The sequence below is a fragment of the Clinocottus analis genome, unplaced genomic scaffold, assembly GCF_023055335.1.
Source record: "Clinocottus analis isolate CAN_PGR_092001 unplaced genomic scaffold, fCliAna1.0.p SCAF_3, whole genome shotgun sequence".
NCBI classification, from domain to species: domain Eukaryota; kingdom Metazoa; phylum Chordata; class Actinopteri; order Perciformes; family Cottidae; genus Clinocottus; species Clinocottus analis.
This window is the reverse complement of record NW_027176042.1, coordinates 12,547,240-12,569,254: the sequence shown is the minus strand read 5'-3', so window position 1 is coordinate 12,569,254 and position 22,015 is coordinate 12,547,240.

Genomic DNA, 22,015 nt, shown 5'->3' with positions numbered 1-22,015 from the left:
CAGTGAGATTTATGGATCCCACCTTTGCACAAGCACCCGCGCCTTAGATGATTTGTTTTTCTACCAAACTCAATTAAAGGAATCCAGAACAAGTCCAAAAGGGACTTCAGAGGAGTGAGTTAGCAGAGATGGTGATAACGGAGATGAAAGGAAAAGGAGCATAGTTTTATCCAGTTCAGAGCCCTAATAATGATAAAGGGAGCAGGCGTCGCCCAAAAGTGGGAGAAAACAACACATGATGTCTGAAGTTAAGGTTGCATGCGTCAAAGAGCATATGAACATAGACAGGAAGTGGTGAAAACCGGATCAAACACAAGCTAAGAAATTATATTTAGCACTATTGTGGATTCTCTGGTCTATGTTGTAGAAAACCTTTTACACAGAAAATCTGATCCCAGATCAGTAAAACATGAAAGACAGAAATAATCCTATACTGTAAATTGTTCAGCTTCCAGAGATCCTTGTTTCGTTTGTAAATCACAGCAGATTATGTCGGACTACCAAATACACACGTAAAAGTGTTGCTATTGCTCTGTCTTGATAAACTAAATAGTTCCTGTTGATGGTTTTGTAATTAAGTTCTCACTCCGTAAAAAGGTGAACATTTAACAAATCAGTTTATGCAGACTGCTGCATTAATAATCATTTTAAAAGCAGTGATTGGATCATGCCTGGGCAATAAATTAGCTAGGTCCTTGTGAGTGAAACATGGAAATGTACATTCATATTTTTTGAGTTGTTTGAAGTTAATGACAATTGTTTTATTGCTTTTATAATTTTCTCATAGAATTTTTAATCTGTTATGGGCGGTCCAGCACAACGCAAGCTCTGCAGCTAAAAACAAACTCTCTTCTTTGAGTACTTTAGTTTTTTTTATCTGATGATACAACCAATCAGTTGTCCCTGACGAAATTCTGCAACAATTATTTTGCTGATGTATGTTCTACTAAAACTGTGTTTGTATATACATATATATAAACTCTAGGGGAAGTTGTAATTACACATTTTATTTATTTCCTTAGTGAAATGAATGACCTCTTCTGGATGTGGTATTGCCGATTGGTCAAGGAGCAATGCACCTCGAAGGCCGCATGACCGCAATTACTAAAACAAAATGCATGATCTCTACACTCTGGGTAACCCAGAGACAAATAAACCTGTGATGTAATCAATTCATTTTCAACAATATGGTACCACGCTGTGCTCTTGGAGGACGAGGGGATGCAAGATGTGTCTGAACCAACGGGACTCAATCTGAGCTCCAGTGAGATGTGGGTTTGATACACAACACTTGTTGCTTCTGCTGGGATCTCAAGAGGACCAACATGCACAAAAAACAGTAAGAGGGAAGAGGAAGAGAAAGCTATCAGGGATGCACAGAAAATATGATAACATCCGCTATCCCAGAGGAAAAATTAATAAAACATCGCTGAATTAAAACTTTTATGTCCACAGAGACACAGTGGCCTCCTCCCGCTGAGTCTCATCATGAGTGTGGACATGGGGATGTGCTACAGATGTGATGTTCCAAGGTACAGATGTTTCTTAACAAATAAGAGATATTCTACAATACAAAGTCAGATAAAACTTCCTCTAAACAGGAAAAGGAAGACTTTCAGAAAACAGCTTTGAAAATAAATTCTGACAGAAGGGAGTAATCTGGGCGTATGTCTCTTCATGCAACTATGCTGGAGCTGTGATGCACACGCACATTTGTGCACACTAAGACACACAGGTCCACACTGCACAGACACACACACTGTGCAGTGCAGACCTGGCTCTGCAGAAAAGGTAGAACATGCTGACACACAGTGCATTCTCTATGAAAAGTGGGACACCCTCCAACCATCCGATCCACAACCACTGACAAGTCCCTTTCAAACTGCTTTTCTTCTCCTGTCGGAGGCAGACAAATTCATCCCTCTTGTCTCCAAACAATCACCTCTTTTCTTTTGCAGTTTGCACCAATGAAAGAAGGAGGGAGGGTCCAGGAGAGAGGGAGGGAGAAATACATCTGCCCCACAGAGCTACACTGTAGGCACTAGGTGAGTGTCCTGTGTGTTAAGGCCCCTGGGACTGGGCGTCTGGGCCCCACTATCTTATGACAGAGTCGACAAAAAGCCCGAGGCTCAGCCCTCGGGAAATCTGAGAGGCGGGGTATCTAGGCCGGGAGGGCAAGAAAGAGGGAAGGAGGGACAAAACACCTGAGGTACATTGCACCTTTGCTGGCCCATACATGCTTAAACGCTGAGATTTGCTTGAAACAAACTTTGCACGATGTGTCATAAGACCAGGACGGAAGGCAAGAGTGCACCACATGGCCACACGTTGAGGTGGAGCAAAAAGCCTGATGTCATTCGTCACATTTGGTCCAAAGTCTAACAAATGGAAATTGGCCCCGACGACAGAAACCTGGTGGTGATAATTCTCTAATCAGGAGCCAAACTCTCTTCATCTTCCCACAGATCTGATGTTTTCCTCTGCAGCTATTTTAGATTTTCGTTTACAATTTAAGGATGTTATTTTAGGAAATTGTAAAGGGCATTTTTCAATGATTTTACACGCAAAATAACTAATCAATTAATCAAGTAAATAATCTGTTGAAATAATCGTAAATTGCAGCCCTACAATGATTGTTGAAACATTTACCAAAAATACAGTGTCAACCTACATGAGAAGTTAGGAGACCAACAAAGTTACACAGTGTGTGAAACCCCCTTTCCTTACACTGTTCATTCGGCAAACACACGCCAAACACACGCCAAACAAAAAAAGAGAAAGAAACCTAATATTTATTGGAGGAAGAAGTGGAGAGACTCTAAACTGAGGTCAGGATCAGCGACTGCTGCTGGCAGACGTTCAAATCTTTGCTCAAGGACACTTCTGCATAGGAGAATCAGTGTGTCACACACGCACACACACAAACAAACACACAATGCACTCACTGTAGATTTGATAACCTTCCCCATTAATGTATAAGGACATGTGACTAACCACAATGTGACACTGGTGCACACACTCATACTCAGTTTTGTACTTCTAACAAATCACAGCATCCTGTGATGGCCATGAGCAGGGATGCTCGAGAGAGTAGATATGATCATTATTAGGGTTTTAAACTGGAGGGGAAGTGTCTCTGCTGATAATTTGCCTCTCAGTTGACCTTCCAGTGACCTGCAGAGCTCAGGGCAGAGGCCCCTTCTTCGGCTGGGGACCAAATTACTGGAGAGAAACAAATGAACAAGACGAAAAGAGAAACTTGTACTACCAGGAGAACTTTTGCAGCGCTTAACAATAAAACAGCTAGAAAAAAGAATAGTTGATGACAAACGAACAAGGGAAGCTGTGAGCGGAATAACAGCAAGTTTGTATAAGAAGGAAGAGTACTTTGGGCTTGTGTTTGTTGATTTAAGTGGTCAGGTTGTCTTAAGCAGAGCTGAACGGCGCTACAGGCTCAGTTTTGAACTCATGCCACAGCAAACAGCTCATATGTTGGAACTCCAGAGATTGTCTTACAGCACTCACTTCCCCCAGGCAGATCACAGCCCTGATATCTCACTCATCGCGTTGGAAATGCAAAACTCATAATGAGCTAAATATGCAAAACCGGACACACATGCACACGTACACCAACACAGGATTACACACACAAATCCATAAAGCTTTGATTCTTTCTCACAAGACTTTGATCGCAAAGGTATCCCGATGTGACATGTGTGCCGCAATCTCTTTCTTGTCCCTCACATCTTTCTTTCTTCTTACTTCTCTTCACTTTTTTGAAATTATTTTAGCAGATTGCGTTTTTGACGAGTGCACCTCCTATCACCCTCCACCATCAAGCTGCTTTTCATTTCCTCTCCGTTTTATTGCTTTTCTCTTTTTTATAATTTGGGTGGTGTGTCTGTTTAACCCTTCCCCCACCCATCAATTAATTTATCCTGCTCATTCTTTACCCTTCCATACTATTTCAAAAGTTGTTATTTTTCTCACACTTTATATCATCAAAAACATACAAGCAATCTCATGTGAGGGAGGCTTTCTTGGAAGAGGCGATGCACCCAACAACACCACTTTCACACACTTAGGTGGGGCAAGGAGTGGAAATCGGGCCAAGAGAAACTGGAGACATGGATATGAGAGGAAAAGAAGCAGTGAAAAAATAGAAGACATAGATCCGCCTCACCTGCAGCCTCTGCTGCTGTCTGAGTGCCGTATAACCAGCAGACCCCCCTGCTCCCACCACAACCCTCTGTAACCATTTCCACACAGCCTCCAACAGCTTCTTCACAGCTTTAATTTCACTGCTATTGTTGTCGCAGCCACAACACCCGGTTGTATTCTCCTTTATACAGCCCCAATATAATCAGGCAGTTGTGTCACCTGTAGAAGAGAGAAATCACTGCAGGCATTTGCAGCTGCTTCAACTCATTGAGCCTGTAGACAATAATGTGTGTATCCTAAACTGTTTAACTCCATTAACCCGTCACTCGCTCGTAGACAGACACCTACATGCATCGACATCGCGACATCTGAGATCTAATGAGGCCAAGTGAGGATGATGGATCATGCACTGCAAAAAATGTCCTTAACATGTCATTTTGTCTGTTATTGAGTCTAATTTATAAAAACAAATGAAAGTGCATGTATTATGTTTGATGGCAAAACTTGACATGTAGAGACAGTCAGTATGTTCTGTCAAACAAAAATGCTGCATTCTCACTATATTTATTTTTGAGCGTTTGCTATTATCCACAAAGAGTCAGGAATCTTAAACGTGCAACTTGTTTTGAAACAACTTGCTTCATTGACATGATAGATTTAAATATATGTTCTTTCATTTGAGAAGAGTTATACTTTTTAGTGAATGGTGGGTGTACAAGGCATACGACTTAAACATTGTAGACACACACAACTAACTAAGTACTAAATCTTAATCACAGTGAAGTTGGGAGTCGGTATATTGTAAGAGCAGATATTGCGGGACAACGTAAATTACATTTGTTGTCATTGAACATTTTGTAGAAGCATTTGCAAAAATAACAGTTTTTTCTAAAAAAATATTAAGTATTTTCATTCCAAATTAGGGGAGATGAACATAATTTCTCTGAGACAGTGGTAGAAAAAAGAGCTAGATTTGCAGCTACTGAAACTATTAGTAAGTTTGACTCTTTCTTCTGACTAGCTGACAATCTACAAGCTTTCAGTGCAACTGAAGCCTTTTCACATTCCTCTCCATTCAAGTTGGGGTTTGTTCTCCTGACCTGCTGATGAGCGAGTTAGATAGCATCCAAGCGGCCTCCCTCCACGCCGCACTACGACTAGAGATGGGTGGGGGTTAGGAGACTGGTTTTAGTACAATGTTTTAACTGTGTAGCGGGCCGACCATTATGAGGGTCCCAGAGTCAATGTGGGCCCAAGCTTAGCCATTGACATCAGTCTGAGCCTGAAACTTTGACCTTTGACAATCACACACACATAGCATCCAATGTCAAACACTAACAGGACCAACATGATATAAAATACCAATACGAAATTGTTTAACTTTTGTGCATTGATACAAAAAACACTCACAAAGACAAATTACAGCCACACGTCACATCATGGGAACACAAATGTTCATTCAGAGTTTTTCACACAGTCATCCTGCCCGTGTGCTCAAGTGCACAGGGTGTAAGGAAATCTGCCTCTCTCCTTTAAACTGGATCTTTTGTGAAATTAACATGATCAAACCGCTCGCTTACACCCTAATATTGTGCTTTTTATTGTCATTTAAGAAAATACTTCCTTCATGAACCACTGCCCCAGGCCACATACAAGGACAATGCCGCTCAGATTGCCGTGACATCGCAGCCAAGAAGCTCCAGTACAATCAGTGTGGATTGAGTGACGCTGTTTGGTTATTAGTCCATTTTCTGAAACCTCACCCTACTCACCCTTTCCACTCATCTCCACCTATACATTACACCTTACTGTGCTGTACTTCTGCAAGATTATGAGTACTTTAGATTTCCAGTAGTCTGTCACAGTGACTCATTTCCTGCTTTTTATTTTCCTTATAAGAAATAACATAACATGTAAAGAATGAGATGATATTCAAACCATCCTTAATTTACTTTTTTAACCCATTGCAACGCTCGACTTATAATTAACCATTAAAGTTTACATGGCGAGTGTTTAAGCAGAAGTTGCTTGTCTACACATCTAGCAGAACAACCTTAACATATATTTGGAGTTGAGTTTGTATCCACTTGTAAGTCTAATATTCACTCTATGTTCAGCTTTTTGCTCTCCACCGATATCTGGCTGTTAACTTTGTGAATTCTCCAGTTTGTTCACCAGCTAGTTTTATTAAAGCAGATTTTATTAAAGCCACCAAAAATGTTTTCTTTCATAGTCTTTTATTTTACATTTACATATATCTGTAGTATACGTTTGAGTAAAACGAGGGAGCCTCAATGTTTGTATTGTTCAGATAATCGAATGGACATTGAACGGAATAAGAAAAGCTATTGAACATGCTGTTTGCTTTACTGATGCGGTGAAAAAACAAGAGCCTGTTAACTTTATATATTATAAAATATTTACCATGTGTATATGTTTACATAACATAAATCAAAACTGTAATTTATCAAATGTATGTCTCTATTCAAAATAAAAGTTGATGGGGAAATTAAAGTAAAAATGTTCAGGAACGTTTATTTTTGGACAAATTTGCTTGTGATAGTTTGTCATTTTTAAAAGGTGTGTCTCTCAAAAATAAATTAGGAAACATTGAACAAACAAACCTTTCATTCTGCATTTTGGCTGCCCTTGTTCTTGTTCTCTATTGTGTGAGCAATCAGCTCGCATAGAGTGTAACACACACACACACACACACACACACACACACACACACACACATATGGCTGCAGGGCTGCTGTGTGCTGGACTTTGTGTGTGTGTGTGTCTGTGTGCGTGTGTGGAACATGGTTCCATGAATTTCTATAACAGGAAGCCGAGCTGGAGTCAGCCCACACACCGAGGATGCTGGGAGGCTGGAGGCCCTGGGCCCCAACCGTGGGAGAGACGGGAGAGCTAAGAGGAAGTCAGCTTCGCTCTGCTAACAGTATAACAACTTATATCAGCCCGTCAGGGAAATAATGATTTGAAAAACAAAATTCTGTAGAAGGTTTGGATTCCAGTCAGGGGAAAAGATGAAGTGACATGACTGACAGGAGGCACACGTCCTCTATTAGCTCAAAACCCAGCACCACCTTAGGCCACCTCATCCATCTCATCCATCTATCACCCACCTAATCCCTTAATGACAAACGAGTGAGCTGGAGAGTCAGCAGACAGGAGGAGAGAGAAAAGACAACAAAACACATACAGAAATGCCCCGGCAGGGCTGCAAAGCCTGCGGACGAAGAGTGCACGTATATTAAAAAAAGAAAAAGAGTCAGATACCAGGACACCTGCCTCTGCGTTAAGAGATTAGAGACCAACCAGGCTGTGGAGGAATAAATGAAGAGGATGCATGCCGATGATTATATAAAACTGCATGTCAAATATGTATTAGTCTCCATATTCATAAAACACTGCTCTTTGAGACAAAGAAAGCATTTATGTGTGTGTGTGTTTGTGTGTGTGTGTGTGTGTGTGTGTGAAAAGTACGCGTGACCTTTTTTATAGATGCGTGTGTGTGCATGTGTTGTTCAGATTAATACTCCTTTGTGAATTGAGAGGGAGGGCAGCAGGGGATCATGTGACAAAAGTCAGACTGAACCCGGCGCCTACACGCTTTTCAGGGGTCACGCAGGGGCCGTCACTTGGCTACTGTGCCCGCTGCCAAATACACAAACAAACACACACACACACACACACACACACACACACACACACACACACACACACACACACACACACACACACACACATACAGATAAAGCATACATGTGCACAGACACACAAAGACAAAGCACTTAAAGCACATAATACAGTTTCTGTAACAGGCATACATTGTCAGTAACACACAAATCAACAGCAGAACTATGTTTTTTATATAATTCATACATGACACAAATGTCCTTTTATTATGATCTCTAATGTCCCAACTAGTCTTTTTCAATATTTATCTGCACGTGCACACTTCCTTTACTCTCTCGCCTATGCCTTTTTCTACTTCAACTACCACTACTCTCCTCTTATTCCCAAGTCATCTAACCTGAGAATCTTATGTTCTGTCCTTTCTGCATATTATACCAAGACATCAGGGACATGAGCTCAGTTCAGACATCGGAACGAGGAGATCAAGCAAAGGAGGCATTTGGGAAATGAAGGCAAACAACTGATACAGAACAAGAAATATTTTCTACGGAGTAAGGAGAGACATCTTAAGACAGAAAGGATCGAGCGGGAGAGAGCCAGTGGATCAGGTTTCAGTGTGTTTTCATGGTTTTACCTATTACAGTAATGTGCCGGGGCCACTTAACTAATGCATAAAAGCACTGTGATAAACACAATAAACAGCATTACACAATAAGTATGAGAGGTAGACAGAGCCTCTGAAAAATGGAGACGGTGCGTACTTAACCCCCCTCCTCTCTTCCTCACACACAGTTAGATGACTAACTTCATTACCCTCCCCATTCCTCTTAGTGAGCGAAGCGAATTGAAACCTAATTACCACACCAGAGCCAAATTAAAAGCTTTTCCTCTCAATGGCTGCAATCCATCTTTTGACAAATGAACATCGCCACTTCCACTGTGTTAATGCTCACTTTCTCCCTCCCTGCATTCATGCCAGCACGCCTCCTTTTCAAACCACACTGAAGCAACAGCTTTGAAACCAGCAGCACATTATCTCACTTATACTGGGTATCAAACATATTTCAAAGATGTAATATTGAGAATAAAAAACAAATCAGCGAGATCACATTTGTTCTTCTATACACTTGGTGTGTTCATTAGTCAAGCTTACCCCCAACACCTCAATGAGAGATTACATCCCCGTCATGTTGATGTTTTCCTTTTCCAACTTTTCTTTGGATAAATCATCTCCTGCAGTCTGTTTGTCCTCTGTCACTGTCCATCTCCAGTCCTGCATACATCTTGCACTCATACAGCTGGCTCATGTCTTTGCATAGACTGACAGGCACAATATAAAAGCCAATGAGCAATCCTGCAGATAAAGCGTATGCAAAAAGATAGTTCATATTTAGGATGTTTTTCATATTTGTGCTACTATCATAAAGTAGGATTAGATCCAGAATTGCATACATCTAAATAATACTCTAAATAATAGTTGGCATTTGATGTTTGGATCATTCTTTCATATTACTATCTTGTTTTTTATTCGGCTACAGAGAAAACAGGACAGTGGATGATGCAGCAGCACGACATTCTCCAACACCATGACCCTCCAGCGACATACGGCGCTACCAAACACACCAAGCTCACTATGCCAGACGCCAGAAGTCCAGCACACTCACTGTGTACACTCACGGGGGCAGCAGCCACTTCATACCTTTGACTCCATGTGCAGGAGTGTTGTTTTTAATGCCAATAAATAGTTCCATGTGTTTTGAACATATCAGTTCACTCTGCAGACAACACTCAGCGGAATAAATAAGTATTGACAAAACAAATGAACTCCTACTCCCACTATGTCACACATAATCGTTATCTACATGCAATTAATAACCGGCATGTCCATCGGCTCATTCAAGAATGTCCATCCCAGCAGTCAGATGTAAAGGGCTGTGGTGGATCTAAAATAAAGTAAAGCAGTGCAGTAAGACTTTAAAATGTGCCTGGGATAAGTCTAATGTACCATCTGTCGAGCTGTAACTGTACTTAGTAATTAATAATGGCACGTATCAGTTAGAGATCAGATGTTTTGCTTAATTCAATGATGTCTTCTTTAAACAGATAGGGCCGGCTCCCAGACAGCAAGGTTATCAGACTGGCTCTCTGCTCACTGCCACTTAATGGAGATCTTAGTAGATTGGGGCTCACAAATTCACTATTACTGTTACATTTTGTTATCTTTCCTCGTGTCTGGTATTTCTACTTTTTACAGGGGGATTTCTGGCTGATTTATAGGAAACAGCCACCATCACAGATTATTCTGGGAACAAAGCACACCCCTCGCTGAACACATTCCAGTCAGTCAGTCCCTTCTTATTGTGCTGCCCAAAACAAAGATGGTCAATGGAAAGCTGGTTTACGATGAGATTATATGATCTGATTGATTTACACTGACCCAAACCATTAAAAGCAACCGATGCTAATACATGTAAAGTGTACTCTGTTCATTAGATTGTGAAAGCTCCAGGTTAAAATGTATGGTTATCACATGGAGGCCAAAGTGCTCTTCATTTTAAAGTCTTTATCACTAGTCAATCATGGCCGAGTGGGTTTGAATTGACGGCGGATCATTTGGGCTCAGTCTGCAGGTACTAATGCCATTATTTCCCTACTGGTTCCATCTCTGTCTGTCCATCCTAATCCAGTTAGACACAATGAAACAGACCCAGAAGGGCACAGAAGAGGACCCATCCATAACACATTACTTCAACTTTCCTTGTCAATGTCATCATAATCTTGCCATTCCTATATGGTATGTTGTAAATGGGCATTGAAATGTTAAAAAAAACTGATTTTGCCAGTCAACAAGTCATACCTTCTGCATGGCTGGTGGTCGACAGAAATCTTACTGTCCACTAACTGTGTGCTTGCCATTGCTCCCCCTTCCTGCTAAATCCTGCTCCGTTATGTTTTCTCCCCTGAGACTTGCTTGTAACGGCACTCTGTAGCATCTGTCATATAGTGAATGAGTGATGGTGGTTGCATTCAAATTACTCCGACGCCCTTTAACAGTCCCTGAGACAATGTTTTGTTCACACATTTTCACAAAAAATACATCCCACTTCATCTCATTGTTGTATCTTCTGACAAATGGGATTAAAGACTACACAGTAACTTGGTTAACCTACAAATGAACAGAGGAAGATGAGGGTCTACTCTGGAGGAAAGGAGTTGGGGAAGAGCAGAACAGCACAGCCGGTACAAAGAGAAAGATATGGTGGGCATGTAACATGACTGCCTGTTTTTGTGCTTGTATATAGGGCTGGTGGTTGTTTTATGCAACTACATAGTTTGTCATTTGAGTGCTTGCTTCCACTCTTTGTCATGCCAACAAAGCTGCTGGGCTATGGTGGGTAATCTTAGACTGGGCTGGTTGTTACACTCAGTACAGGTGGGGAGTAATGGGGAACCGGAGTAAATGTGACAAAAATGTAGCAAACATGAAAATAAAATCTCCGTCTGGTACTTCAGATTTACAGCTGAGAACACTGACAGATTTGTAATAGTGATATTTGGTTGTTATTTTAGTGGTAATGTACCCGTATAAGCATCAAGTCCTGATTCAGTTTGCTCAGTTTTTACTGAGACGGATCAGTAGTCAGTAGTTTATTGAATGATTTTATTCTTTGCACTTGTAAGACTTTAATTGTTGTCATCTTATTAAAAGATAAATATGCAATTTAATCCTTGGCCTTGACATGTAAAGTGTGGCAAAACAATACCAATTAACTTGCTCTCTTTTTAAAGTTTGTCGTTGAACAAACTCAATTTTCTGCATGAAGACTATGTGACAGAAAAAGACAACTTGGGTTATATTTACATTCAGTCTTTCTTACTCAAATGTAATGTGTGTAATCCTCATCCATGTCTAAAGAATAATTAATAAAATATGTGTATGTATTTTTTTTTGGGAGCCAGATGAAAAGTTTTTCCAGTTTAGCTCAAAGAAACAGCTAGCCAATCCAAAGGAAATGAAATCCATCAACCAAATCTATGTTAAAGCTCACTTATTAACATGTTATACATTGTTTGTTTAATGTGTAGAACAGTCGTAGTGTAAAAAATACACATTGTGGTTTTGCGGGGGGTTACAGTGCCAGACTATTTCTTCTGCACTGTTTGACTTGCAAGTTCGCAGTGACGAAAAAAGACTCTCGCTGCATATTTTTTCTATCAATCTTCTCATCTAACTCTTGGTAAAAGCAGCTTCCAAGTATTTTTAATAACCCACTAATATTTATATATTCAAGTGTCCCAGTAAGCCATAACAGTGAGCCAGTACGCACAACACCTGGGCCTTTAATAAATTCAGATATACAAAAATGTCAAAAAACGTATCAAATGTATCTTTAAAACCTGCAGGAATGTGCATCATGTCACTCTTATACTCACTATGGTCAAAAACGACACTACATACTCTGCCGTTACAGACAACCACCTATCTCGGATTGAAGAGATGCTGGAGGAGAGGAAGAGTGATGGGGAAAGATGAAAGGCAGTCATCTTTTCCATCTTCATGCCACATCACCACACACAGAGATCAGACACCAGCAGTGGTCCAGGTCTTATAAGGAGTTGCAGTCACCGTCTCCACTGCACTTACCAATCGGCCCAAAACACTAAATGTCCCTCCATCCCCCTCTCCTCTCTTCTCGTCACCGTAACCTTCTTTCACTTTGAGATAAGAACTGCGAGTAATCGCCTTCTTTCCTTTCTCCTATTGCACCCTCTCATTTTCAGCTCTCAGTCTCTCCATTTCTACTTTTATCACAGTCATTCTCCTGCTCCCCCACTGAGACCTGCACAGCTCCGTCCCAAACAGCTTTAAACCTTCCAGCTTTCAACGCAGCAGCAAAGATGGCTGAGTCAGAGGCCAACCTCGGTGCAGAGCGGTAAACAGTAAACACTCAAAGCGAGGGTAGAATGTGTAGAGGGTGTGTGAATCAGTTCTTTGTCCCCGGCTATAGACAGAGGTGTAAAAGGAGGAGGGATCTGCGCAGCTTTGTCCTGGCAACATGATACAGCCAACAAAGTAAAAAAGGAAAGAGGTCTCAATTCAGAAATTTATACCGTCCTGTATGTATGTGCCGCGGCCGTGACGGAGTATTTCGAAACGGAAATCATTTAATTTGAAACTTTCCATTATTGTTTTTGTGGCTGTTTAAGTGGAAGCAAAAGCACAATGCTGAGAGGGGAACTGTGACTCTGGTTTTGTGTTAACAAGAGAGCGCCTCTGATCAGCTGATGTTAAAAGCCCAGATGTGGGGCTGAGGCTCCCCATCATTCATTGAACCAGTTGCACAACTATTACACAAATAGAATACAAATAAATAAGAAAATACAATTGCAATAAATATTTAAATTGACATGCTGGTGACAGGCTATTTGAAATGAAAACCGATCAGAATCCATGAGGTTTGCCTAAATGTTGTCTGGAAATAATATTCTATAGCCTGACATTTTCCCAAAACTATATCTAGGGCTTCGGGGATATAAATGACAGGCTTCTAAATTTAGACAATGCACTCATCTGCCTGCAAAGATAACATGTACTGTATGCGTATGTCTCCTTTGACACCTTCTGACACCAAAGACCTAACGTCTGCATCAACAATACTACAATGTGCATGGCTAGTAATCAGAAACAAAGTAATCAGAAACAACTTTGTTTCCTAAAATACATTTCAACTGAATTGAATCTAAATGTCATGATATTTGAGTACAACAAAACATGATATTGTTACTTATAGATAATTATTATTGCAAAAAACCAGAAGGCTAACATAATAAATGGAAGTATATAATAAATAGTTTGTCATTTAAAATGAGTTATAACATTAGATTTACACAATTAACCTTCATGTAAACCCTTATTTTCTGTTTGTAATTTTCTAATCAGATAAATTAATAATAATGGAGATGACATAACGTGCTGCATTTAAACAGTTCAGTTGTCAGCTGATAAGATAATAATCTTTGAGCCTCTATGATGCTGATTTATGATGCCAGAAACATTCATCATAGATTTCTGATCCTTTTGTTTTGTGAGAACTCACAGACTTCACTTTTACGATCCCCTTGAGCTGGATATTTTGTGCTCATGGGTTTGGCTCATTTTCAACAGTGCACTTCACCTCGTCTCGGTTAACCACACACGATCTGGAACGCATCCTCGCAGCACACACAACACTTAACACTTGACCTCTAACTCGGCGAGCAATGCCACACACTACGCGCCATATAGGCTGTTAAGAGAGGGATACAGGCAAAAGGCAAAAGGGGAAGAAGGAAGACATGAGAGGAGTGTACATGTCTCTCCTCTCACATTCAATCAGAGCCCTTTTTCCAATATCTCACTGTGATAATTATGACTGTTAATATTATCTGTTATAGAGCGTACCCGTCTTTGTATTCTCCATTCACATGTGCCAACTGTGTGCACATCACCATTTACAGATGGTCCGAATCAGATCATACATTGGCATTAGTGGCTAAGGAGCCTAACTAGAGGAAAGATGAAAGCCTCTTTCACTCTTACTTGTCCTCTCATTCATGCTCTGTCTTTGTCAAGGGACGGACCGACTCTATTCACAGAGCTGCGACCTTTCTGCTCTCTGCTGTGTGACAGAGGACTAACAAGTTGTCAATACAAATGAACTGAGAGAAGGAGAAAAAGCAATTACAATCTCCTTTTAATCCCTAGCAGTTCCAAAAGTCAAAGATTTAGCCTGTTTTTGCTCACCTCACCTGTGTGTGTGTGTGTGTGTGTGTGTGTGTGTGTGTGTGTGTGTGTGTGTGTGTGGTTCCTAATCAGGATATAGTGAACATGGATAAAGTCTCTCTTTCACTGATCAGGATAACATGTCTAATTAATCCAATCTCTGGCTCTTAAATCTCCATTCAAACTGAAGGTGAGAAAGATGAACCTTTGAAAAGCCCTGATTCTTTTAAAAAAGGGACAAAACAGGTGGAAAGTGATTCAGTCGGAGTTAGTGAGCGGATGTGGGGAGTGACAGGACGGGAAGGTGGTGGTGAAGTGGTGGTGGCGGTGGTGGTGGAGGGCAGGTCTGGATTAGTTTCTACCTATTCCCCGCCTTCAGTCAGAGGAATTAGACAGGGGGGACGGGAAAGAAGGCTGATAGTTTTAACAGTCTGAAAGGAGCCTAGATAAGGAGCAGAGAGAGGCTAGGCGTGGAGGGGATCGAGATGGGAGGGAGAAGTTAATTACCTGAGCAGAGGGCATGGAGGGAGAGGTGATTGGAACGAGGGAGAGAGAGATATCTCACATGGCTACCCTCCAGAGTCCCTGATGCATACTGAAACAGATTTGAGGGGGAGGAGTGGGAAGAGGGGCTTTTTTAAGTGGCCTCATGCTCCTTCCAAGACCACAGACAACATTGGAATATTAAACAGGAATCAAAGGGAAACACTTTATCCCACCGTGCAACAGACCTGCAGCCCTGCAGCAATAAAAACCATGAAGGAGTGTTTCAAGTAAATATTGGTGAGGCATGGTGTTAGGCGCTAATGCAAAATAAATGCACATAAATAGACTTTTCTATATAAAATATGTCTGAGACATTTGTTAAGGAACCTCAATATAAATAGTGTGATCACTTAAAAAGTGTGGCTGATAGAGCAAGCGAGATTCACCAGACACAAAGAGGAATGCAGGTACATGGAGAATTAAAGGATATGAGAGGAAAAAGGAAAAGCAGAGTACCATTATTAGAGGGAAACTTCAGAGCCAAATTACTGAGGCGCCGCAGAGATAGTGATCAGAGTGCAGCCGTGCACCCTGGGTCTGTTAACGCAGCACTCAGTGCATTTACATCACCATCATTACCATCCTTATCATTAACATCGTTCAAAGCTGCACATGAAGCCCATATAAAAGCTGTAATGGAGTACATTAGTTCACATTGGGAGAGGTGAGCTATTTGGTCTGGTCCAAAGTTGTCTCAAAGAAAGGGGGGATACCAAAAACACCAGCATGTTGGAGTCCCCCTCTCTCCTTTCAAAGGAGGAAGTGGTTGAGCCGAGGGCCTCTGCGATTGGTCCTCGCAGATCAGCCCCGCGGCTCATTCGCTGGCTGGACCGTAATTTTGTTAAGGGCACGGGTTGCTTCCTGTGCTGGCTAAACATATCTGTGTAAATGAGGTTTGGGATGCCTGAGGGGACGCAGGGGTAAAGGGAGGGGGTGGTCCCAGTTATGGAGCCAGTTGAACAGAGCACCAACAGGAGACAGACGGGAGGGGGGTCGAGAAGGGAGGACAGGGACATGAATGAAGAAACGAGGCCGAGGTAATGGTGGTTAAATGAAGTGGAGATAGAGGGAGAAATACAACTGCATCAAACTTGCACTAGCTTTGATTAACAGGCCTGGTTTGAGTTACCCTTCTAACATTTCCAGAGGTCAAACAAAGTTGCCCCAACGAGCTGAGAGCTGTGTTCTTGCTGACCTCCCAGGTCAGGACAAGTCTAATGTCTCTCACAAAGCAGAACAAAAACAAACACGCCGTGGTCCTCAGCGGCTACAACTGCTCTGATTCAAAGTGGTGTTGTATGTCCTTAACCTCAATAAAACCTTCAATTATTACAAGCATTTTAGTTAAACTTCATTCATTCTTCAATGAAAACATGTCAATCTGTCATGCGACGCTGATCAGGAAGTGCTAATGAAGGACTTGGAATAATTGTAACAGTTTAAGAGAGACAGAAGAAGACTAATTTTTTGACAGACAGGGAATGAGAGATGCCCTGAGCTGAGCAGCTGTTTTATGTTTGCTAATAAATACTGATCATATCACATCTCCTGCTTTAGTCTGGCTGGCCTGGGCAACTCTACCTCTTGGTCCACTCCAAATGCAATTACAGCCAAACAGTGACAGTTAGCGGCCCAGGAGCTAGGTACCCTCCACTCCCCCGTCCCCTGAGGCCGACACGCCCCTCTCTCCATCCCACCCGTCCCTCCCCGGGCTCCATTGAGCCCCTTGCAGGCCTATAATTGGATTGGTCAGCAGTTAACTCTATTACAGCCGAGCAGTCAGGCACTTGATATTTCCAAGTTGTTGGCAGTAATTTGCTCCTATTAGCAGCTTTTACTGAGAATAAGAGTCATCGTGTAAACAATCAACTAAGTAGGGTTTCAATGTCCAGTTCATGTGTGTTTGTGTGTATGCTCATGTGCATAAAAGGGTGTTTGTTTCAGAGGGAGATTCAATTTGCGGAGTCAAATCTAATCAGAGGACACCAAAGTCTTACAGGACCTGAATGGCTCTAGTTACCCCAGAAGTGATGCAGTAATGGGGCAGAGGAGCTGATGGCGAGCTCACCAGTAGTTAGGGTATGGAGAAGGGGATGGAGACATGAGCTTTTCTCATAGTGTGTGTGTGTGTGTGTTTATGGGTGTGTGTGTGTGTGTGTGTGTGTGTGTGTGTGTGTGTGTGCAACTATTTGTATTCAAGCAAAGCCAGTGTCTCTGTCAGCGCAATATATTGTGAAATTATGTTTGAGTTGAATGGAAAGTTGGCATCAATTTCATATACAGTGTTTTTAATATGGTTTGAATTTATTTTCATGTTATTTTTTCTTTAAACCAGGCTGTCGTAGTTATACGGTGTGTAATATGGCTCCAATTTCAAAAAGAGTTGAAAGAAATCACCGACATACAACTGTAACCAGAGTCCCAAAAGTTACTGGAAAATATGAAGTCATAGAAGTAATACTTGTATTGAGATCATCATTTCTCAGAATTAAAAAAAATCAGCATATTAAAAAAATAGGAACAAGTGCTTGCCAAAATTCATCTATGTTTGAGTGTCTTTGATATTTTATCTTTGTGTATTTACCTTGGAAGTTATCACCTTTTATTCTCTAAAATCATCAAACCCAAAGAGATTCATTGTGTCTTCTTTTGACACATATTTCCAGAAAAAAGACCCCTTAATTTCAAAGTTAAAACAAATCTCTAAATGGGACCACAATTAATCACAATTGTAAAGTACAAAATATGTTTGCCCAAGTGCACAGGAGACACCTAAATTATCTGCGTGCAGCCTATTGGTTGTAAGTCAGTATCGATGCAAAACCTTCACCATGAAGATAAAGGAACTCTCCAAAAAACTTAGTGGAAAAGTCGGGGGATAAATACAAGAATGTGTCCATTGCAACTTTAAGGTATTGTTCTGTTGAGCAATGTCAGACAAGTCACATTTAATCTACTTTGATTAAATAAAACGTGAAAACTATGTATAGTTCCGCATAGCTTGTTAAAATAGGGTCTAGTTAATATAAGCTGAATTTGAAATACCCATGAAATTCTCTTTTAATGGAGCAAAAACCATAGTAAATCTTCTGAGTAGGACCACACATACAACAAAAAGTAAAATAGGAGAAGTGGAGAGAATAGGACAAATAAATGAAGGAACAACATATTAAACATACTCTTAAACATATATTCTCGGTACATCTCATCGCGTGTGGATAGTAATTTGACCTTACGCTTTATTCAGGAACATGAGGAACATAAAACTGAGAGCAGAGGCAGCTCCAGGTCTCTACAGGAAGCAATAATCTAACTGACGATAACAATCTGGGAGAAGGAAAGAGGGTGGTGGGTGGATGGGGGATGAGGGAAGCTGACAGTATAAGGTTTTTTTCTCCACTTTATCCAGCTCTACTTGCAGCAGGTTATTTCTCCAGTTTAATGTGGATAAATACCTGTCTAACTTCTTGCTGAGGTAGACTGAATGAACCAGTGCTGTGAATGAGAGGCACGTTTTTTCCTGACAGTCCATTTGCAGAAGAATGGGAATATCTCTCTATATGTGGTGACAATGGTGTCCAAACCAAATCAATTAGACGTAGGAGGAAGGGGAAAAAAAATAAAGGGAAATGCCTGGACTCTTGTTCCCATGTTAAATCAACCTTTCCTCTCCAGTATGTCTACCTCCCTTTCTCTTCTGCTCACCATGTGCAGAGAGAAAAGAGGAGAGCGGCTTCCTGACATTCATTCTTCAGAAACAGAGTGAGGGGAGACTTGAAAGAGAGGGTCCAGACCGGGTGAAGTGTGGAGGCCGAAAGACTAGTCGAGGGAGTGAAAGAGGGGGGAAGAGGTGGGAAGGGAGTTTGGGGTTGTGTCTGGGTGTCTGTCTCTCAGAAGAACCTCTCCACCTGTCGGAGCCCACATTCCTGCACATTCCAGGGATCCCTCAGACAAAGCGTGGTGAGAGGGCCAGGAACTGACCTTGGCTCTGCCTGTCAACGGCAGATCTCTCTGTTAGATATTGCATGGGACCCTTACTCACATGTGCATGATACAAGACACAAGAAAAACACACGCATGATCAGCATGTACACAAACACACACACACACACGCACGCACACACACACACACACACACACACACACACACACACACACACACACACACGCACACACACACACATAAATAAAAACAAATTCTAAAAATTGTTTCACTTTAGAAAACAGATTGCGGATCTTGTGTTGTCTTGAACGACAAGTTTTCACTTTTCTTCTCAAAAGAATAGTAGATATCTTCACTAGTGGCAGAAGCTCAGTCCGTGAGGACTTGGCTTGGGAACCGGAAAGTCGCTGCATGCAATGACTAAGTATGGCTGGTAACTGGAGAGGTGCCAGTTCGCAGGAAGAGCTCTTGGCAAGGCACAGGACCCCCCAACTGCTCCCTGAGCACTGTATATAGCTGCCCGCTGCTCCTAATACTAGGATAGGTTCAATGCAGAGGAAAAATGTCTTTGTGTGCTGTGCTATTTGACAATAAAAGTGGATTTACATTTAAAACACGCTTAGTTGCTTTCCTTTGTTAATGTTCAGTAAGAATGGAGCTATAGCTAGCAGCTGGCTAGCTTATCTTAGCATACATAATGCAAACAGGCACCCAACTGTGCCTGGCTCTGTCCAAAAGTAAACTATATGTTTTCTAAGATTTGGACACAACTCGGCGAGCAGTTTCCTCCTGTTCCCAATCGTTAGACTAAGCTAAGCTAAATATTTGTTAGCTAAATAAAAAAAAACTTTAGTCATTGTGGGGTGGTCTATCATCAACAATAACTAGGTTTCGGGAAGGGAATTTTTTCACGCACATTGAATACAGTACATTCAAATAAGAGGAGCAGACGACTAAAACCGCAACAGGCTGCAGCGCCACACGGATGGACAATATCCTGAGGCTATCTATCATATTGCTTTCTGTCCACCTCAGTTTCATACCACTATGAGCTTCGAGTCGTGTAGCCTTTCAGCTGTTAACAGAGTGGAGGGATAGCAGCGAGAGGTGGGGCCGGGAGTGTGGAGGCTGCAGCGGCTTATGAATGAAGTTCATTCTCCCTGAGAAGACTTCAAACAGGACCGCATCAATCAGCCAGGTGGAGCACCGGCGGCTGAGCTATGCCCGCCGGCCGTCAGCCCAGAGGTTTCAGATGCACCGAGCATGCCCTCTCACACGACAGACTGAATGACACACTGACCGAGAGTGAGCCAACTGGACTGCAGTCACACACACACCTCCACCCAAAACCGCAGATCCTTTGGGACGCTGGCACCAAGCAGTGGCTTGGAAGTGCCAAAGATGGCTCAATGTCAACTTCGCTGCAAGGGGCATATATATATATATATATATATATATATATATATATATATATATATATATATATATACACACACAAATCTCACCATCACTTCTAGTTTGTCTACCGTGTATGTTTTTCCCAACCTTACTGACGGACAGAAATATTGAAATATTCATTTTAAAATATTGCTTCGAACAACATCCGCACACGGCAACTACATAATGTTGTCATTGTTAAAGGCCGACGATATGGCAAATAAAATTTGGGTACGGTATGGTTTGAGTTTGGTATGCTAACTTTTATGAAACATATTTTTGTTGTCTTATTTGTTGAAACTGTGACAGTAGCCAGACTGTAGTACACCAGGCAGATAATCTATCAAACCAGACCACCGCGTCCAAATAAAAACAATCAGAACCAGAAGGAGTCTGTAACGCCGCTGGACAGACGGACGGCTTGCTAGTTAGTCAGATAAGCAAAGCTAGTTAGCTAGATAAGCAAAGCTAGTTAGCAAGTTAAGCTCAGGTAGTTTGGTAGTTAAGCTATTAAGTTATTTAGCTTGTCCACTGAACATAAATCATAAGGTGCAGAATTGTCCTACATCGGACCGGGCTGTTTTTCATTATCACCATCGCTTGGTCATTAAATGTGAGTTCAGAACTAAGTAGCGCTATTGATAATGATGATATCAATATAGGATAATGAAAAAATGTAATATTGATATCATATTATAAGCTATAACATATGTTAATAGGTCAAATATGATAATAGTCAGTAGGCAATTTAATGCCATAGTAAAATGACCCAAATGCATCCCTCTTGTTAACCTGCCTGGTCTCTCTATCCCATAGCAGTAGAGAGACAGCAGGGTTAATCTGTTCTGACTCATTGATTGGTTATCTGACAGGTGTGTGCAAGTTAACAGCCGCCTCCTGGAGAAGCCGCACATCACAGAGACAAAGCAGCCGCTCTGCACAATGCTCTATACTACACCTAGCAGTGCGCTCCAGAAGCTTCTCTCTATGTGCTGTGTATTGATGAATCTATGGTGCGGTCCATGTGAGAAACTTTTCCCTTTGGGGTTTAAAAAAATCACCTTCTGATAATATTGTGTAAATAATCCAGCGACTCTTAAACATGAATTTGACTCAAAGCACTATTATTAACATTAGATTGTTGTCCTGAATTCCTTTGGCCATGATAATCGTGTCGGTAAATTCTGATTTCATGCCACAGCTTTGGCTCATATAGGGATAAATATAACATGAATTGAAACAGACACACATACCCACACTTGCATGCAATGAGCTTAAAAATAGGGTTTTGCTTTTTCAAGTTTATTGCATAATTGACATGTCCACATTAAAATGGTTACGAGTTGCAGAAATTGAAAATAGTAAAAGAAATCTTCAATATAAGTGATGGCAATCCTTGCTGCCCATCACATGCTGATGTTCTCCTCTCTTCAGAGGTGCCTGCATGAGCCATGCTCTTTTAGTTTCATGTCTCTTATCTGTGGCTGTTTGAACAAGCAGGAATATTTCTTGTCAACAAA